Below are 5,795 nucleotides of genomic sequence, written 5' to 3' on the forward strand. Positions count from 1 at the left end.
CTACTGTATGACATTCTGTACAAATAAAGAATGTATATATAAAAAAAAAAAAAGTAATGTGAGTATCATGACACCCTCTATATTGTGCTTCCTGTAAAAATTGCTAAATTACATTGTAAATAACTTCTGTCTGTAGAGGTGGTACTGTGGTGTTAATGCACAAAAAAAAGGAATACATGAACCACATCAATCACACTGAGTAAAGTAAGTTGATATTCTTATTTGTTATATTTTATATGTAATATATAACAAGCTCAGAGAGTAGTGATGCCACTGTAACAAAATGTAACAAAATTATAACCTCTATGCAGAGAATAGAGATTGCATTGCAGTGTATCGGTAGCAGTGAGATCTTGAGATCTACTTAGAACACAATGGGGTTGATTTACTAAAGGCAAATAGACTGTGCACTTTTAAAAGTGCAGTTGCTCCAGAGCTTAGTAAATGAGCTAAAGGTTCACTTTGCAAAGAACAACCAATCACATGCAAGGAAAAAACAAAACAAAAGAAAACACCATTTTTGCTTACACATATTTGGATGATGGAAGTCAGCAGGGTTCTCCCTCATTTATTAAGCTCTGGAGTAGGGATGAGCTTCGAGTTCGAGTCGAACATTGCCTGTTCGCCGAACAGCGAACAATTTGGGGTGTTCGCAGAAAATTTGAAAAGCCGCGGAACACCCTGTTAAAATCTATGGGAGAAATCTAAAGTGCTAATTCTAAAAGCTTATATGCAAGTTATTGTCAAAAAAACGTGTTTGGGGACCTGGGTCCTGCCCCAGGGGACATGTATCAATACAAAAAAAAAGTTTTAAAAATGTCAGTTTTTTCGGGAGCAGTATTATTATTTTAATAATGCTTAAAGTGAAACAATAAAGGTGAAATATTCCTTTAAATTTCGTACCTGGGGGGGTGTATAGTATGCCTGTATAGTAGCGCTTGTTTCCCGTGCTTAGAACTGTCCCTGCACAAAGTGTAATTTCTGAAGGAAAAAAAGTAATTTAAAAGTACTCGCGGCTGTAATGAATTGTCGGCTCCCTGGAATACAAAGAAAGGTCATTAAAAGTCATTGATAAAAAAAAATGCGTGGGGGTCCCCCCAAATTCAATTACCAGGCCCTTCAGGTCTGGTATGGATATTAAGGGGAACTCTGCGCCATATTTAAAAAAAAATTGCATGGAGTTCCCCCCAAAAATCCATACCAGACCCTTTATCCGAGCACGCAATCTGGCAGACTGCAGGAAGAGAAGGGGGACAAGAGAGCACCCCCCCTCCTGAACCGTACCAGGCCACATGCCCTCAACATGGGGAGGATGTCCCCATGTTGATGGAGACAAGGGCCTCATCCCCACAACCCTTGCCCGGTGGTTGTGGTGGTCTGCGGGCGGGGGGCTTATCGGAATCTGGAAGACACCTTTAACAAAGGGGACCCCCAGATCCCGGCCCCCTCCTAGAAACAGACACAGTTGGGATAAGTCCTTTATTAAAAATAAAAAAAGAATCCAGCGGTGGTGTACCTGAACCATACCAGGGCATGTGGCCTGGTATGGTTCAGGAGGCGGGGTGCTCTCTCGTCCCCCCCCCTTTTCCTGCGGCCTGCCAGGTTGCGTGCTTGGATAAAGAGTCTGGTATGGATTTTTGGGGGGAACTCCACGCCATTTTTTTTATTTGGCGCGGTGAACCCCTTAAAATCCATACCAGATATTTGGGGGGAACCGCACGTCATTTTTTTTATTTGGCACAGGGTTTCCCTTACACGAAGGGCCTGGTAATTGAATTTGTGGGTCCCCCACGCATTTTTTTTTTATAAATGGCCTTCATTAACTTTTCGTGAGTACTTTTAAATTACTTTTTTTCCTTCAGAAATTACATTTTGTGCAGGGACAGTTCTAAGCACGGGAAACAGTTCTAAGCATGGGAAACAAGCGCTGTTTTACAGGCATACTATACACACCCCCCAGGTACGAAATTTAAAGGAACATTTCACTTTTATTGTTTCACTTTAAGCATTATTAAAATCACTGCCCCCTGCATTGATACATGTCCCCTGGGGCAGGACCCAGGTCCCCAAACACTTTTTATGACAATAACTTTAAAATGAGCACTTTAGATTTTTCATGTTCGTGTCCCATAGACTTTAACGGTGCTCGGATGTTCGAACAAATTTATTGCCTGTTCGTATGTTCTGATGCAAACCGAACTGGGGGGTGTTCGGCTCATCCCTACTCAGGAGCAACTGCACTTTCAAATGTGCACAGTATATTTGCTTTTAGTAAATCAACAACAATGACTTTGATCTGGTAAAATATAATTTATGTTTGGAGAGCAATGATATCGCTGTGTTAACCACTTAACGCCCGCCGCACGCCTATATACGTCCGCACAATGGCACGGACAGGCATAAGGGCGTATATATACGCCCTTGCCTTCTAGCGGGTGGGGGGTCCGATCGGGACCCCCTCCGCTGCGTGCGGCGGGCAGGATCCCTCGGGGAGCGATCCGGGACGACGGGGCGGCTATTCGTTTATAGCCGCTCCGTCGCGATCGCTCCCCGGAGCTGAAGAACGGGGAGAGCCGTATGTAAACACGGCTTCCCCGTGCTTCACTGTGGCGGCGCATCGATCGAGTGATCCCTTATATAGGGAGACTCGATCGATGACGTCCATCCTACAGCCACACCCCCCTACAGTTGTAAACACACACACACAGTGATCCTTAACTCCTACAGCGCCCCCTGTGTTTAACTCCCAAACTGCAACTGTCATTTTCACAACAAACAATGCAATTTAAATGCATTTTTTGCTGTGAAAATGACAATGGTCCCAAAAATGTGTCAAAATTGTCTGAAGTGTCCGCCATAATGTCGCAGTCACGAAAAAAATCACTGATCGCCGCCAATAGTAGTAAAAAAAAAAAATTCATAAAAATGCAATAAAACTATCCCCTATTTTGTAAACACTATAAATCTTGCGTAAACCAATCGATAAACGCTTATTGCGATTTTTTTTACCAAAAATAGGTAGAAGAATACGTATCGGCCTAAACTGAGGAAAAAAAAATGTTTATATATGTTTTTGGGGGATTTTTATTATAGCAAAAAGTAAAAAATATTGAATTTTTTTCAAAATTGTCGCTTTATTTTTGTTTATAGCGCAAAAAATAAAAACCGCAGAGGTGATCAAATACCACCAAAAGAAAGCTCTATTTGTGGGGAAAAAAGGACGCCAATTTTGTTTGGGAGCCAAGTCGCACGACCGCGCAATTGTCTGTTAAAGCGACGCAGTCCCGAATCGCAAAACCTGGCCTGGGCATTTAGCTGAAAAATGGTCCGGGGCTTAAGCGGTTAAAATAAAGTTTGAATTTTAAGAGAAGTAATGTTACTCTTGTAAAATATATACTATATATATATATATATATATATATATATATATATATATATATATATATTAAAAAATATTATTAATATTCGGGAAACCGCAATTTCTCATAATAAAATTTTATTTATATACGGAGAGTACTGATATCACTTAGTAAAATATAATTTATGCTATCAATTGCTGAGATGGATGTGACATCTAGTGGTTAAGTAAGAAAAAACTTATTTGAAACAAAAGTGAAACAAAATTGGGTGATCGACATATGCTGAACAAGCCCAGGTAAGATGAGATTGTTTATTTTCTGTAGGGTTTCAGGAACTGAGTAGAGAGAGAAGCTCTGACTTTATCTGGGCTCCCTCAATCTAGGGCTCTTGGAGGTGGGAGAGCTATCATTGCTTCTGTTAGTGTTTCTGCAACGTTTTCCATATTGGTAAGGAGACTTTTCAGGAGAAAGTCCTGGCATGAAAGGCGTGTTGTTAGGGCTGGAGGCAGGCGAAATTCAGCATACAATTCAGGTAGATCTACAGGAGCAATCTGCATGTTCTCACAGAATTTTTGCAATTCATCTGGAACTCTGAGCATGTGTTGCTTGCCATTATAAGTAGCTTGAAGGACAAATGGAAATTTCCACCTGTAGCTGATTTCTTTTTCTTTTAATATTTCAAGTAGAGGTCTCAGGGCTCTCCTATTTTTCAGTGTGATAGGGGACAGGTCCTGGAAGAGCTGTACGTTTGTGCCCTTAAATGCTGATATACTGAAAGGAATGACAGAATGGAATGCACATAGACTTTAACAGGGAGATGGAATGCCCATAGAGAATAATGGAACTACCGTATTTATCGGCGTATAACGCGCACCCCAATTTTAAGAGGGAATTTTCTGGAAAAACATTTTTTTTAGTCCAAATAGTAAATGCAGTTAAAATTAAAAATAAGATAAGCAGCAATGTACAGCAAGCAACTCAGAGAGCAGCTCCTATGTTCAAGGAGATACACAGTACCTTAGGGCTTCTAGCTGTCAGCACTCGATGGTGGAAGGGACGGAGCTGGAACTCTCAGACGCAGGCAGCGCTGACCGGGACTGTAGCGCGCTTTGGGGCTTCTATACATAATTTTCAGCAGTCTGTGGTGAAGGGGAGGGTGAGGAAACCCTTAAACGCGGGCAGCGCGGCAGCGCTGGCCGAGACTGTAGCACGTACCTATGGCATTTTTTTTAGTCCAAATAGTAAATGCAGTTAAAATTAAAAATAAGATAAGCAGCAATGTACAGCAAGCAACTCAGAGAGCAGCTCCTATGTTCAAGGAGATACACAGTACCTTAGGGCTTCTAGCTGTCAGCACTCGATGGTGGAAGGGACGGAGCTGGAACTCTCAGACGCAGGCAGCGCTGACCGGGACTGTAGCGCGCTTTGGGGCTTCTATACATAATTTTCAGCAGTCTGTGGTGAAGGGGAGGGTGAGGAAACCCTTAAACGCGGGCAGCGCGGCAGCGCTGGCCGAGACTGTAGCACGTACCTATGGCATACCTCGGAGGGGGACGAGCGCCCCGCCGGAAATCACCGCCGGAAATCACCGAGCCGTCATCTACACTCGGCTCTCACTCGGCTGTCACGTCACACACGCACAGTCTTGCCTCCGCAATCGGCATTGGACCATCTCCTGTGACAGACAGAACACTGGTCCAATGCTGGTGGCGGAGGCGGGACTCTGCGTGTGTGACGTGACAGCCGAGTGAGAGCCGAGAGGAGATGACGGCTCTGTGATTTCCGGCGGGCGCTCGTCCCCCTCCTTCCCCTCTGAGGTATGCTATCGGCGTATACACCGATAAATACGGTAAATGGGATGCCCATAGAGAATAATGAAAAAAAAAAAGTCTTTAGACATGTCAAATACATTTTTTGCAAACCTACTTTTAAATATGAGTGGCCATGTTTAATATTGAGATTAGGTGGGATTAGTATTGTTTTTATGGCATAACAAAGGCGAATGACATAAGGGAGTATAATGGGAAGCAAAATATAAACTCATTGGCATGCAGATCTTGGAGACATAGCGATATCACCTTTCCCACAGGTGTTCCTCAAGTAGAGTAGCAGATAATAAGATTGATATTATTTGGGATTACAGCTGTTTTCTATGGAATGACAGATACATGATAGAAAGGAATGCCCATGGAGTATAATGGGATGGAAAATGTGCCCTTGGTCAAAACCAATCAACATATCAGATTAATCCTTGGCAGATGTACTCTCCATGTTGAGTGCCAATGTTTAATATTGAGATGAAGTGGGATTAGCATTGTTTTCTATGGAATGACAAGGGTGAATGACAGAAGGGAATGCCCATAGAGTATAATGGGAAGCAAAATATAAACTTTTTTTGCAGGCAAATCTGAGACACATAGCAATTTATTCTTTCCC

The sequence above is a fragment of the Rana temporaria genome, chromosome 10 (assembly GCF_905171775.1).
Source record: "Rana temporaria chromosome 10, aRanTem1.1, whole genome shotgun sequence".
In the NCBI taxonomy this organism is placed as follows: Eukaryota; Metazoa; Chordata; class Amphibia; order Anura; family Ranidae; genus Rana; species Rana temporaria.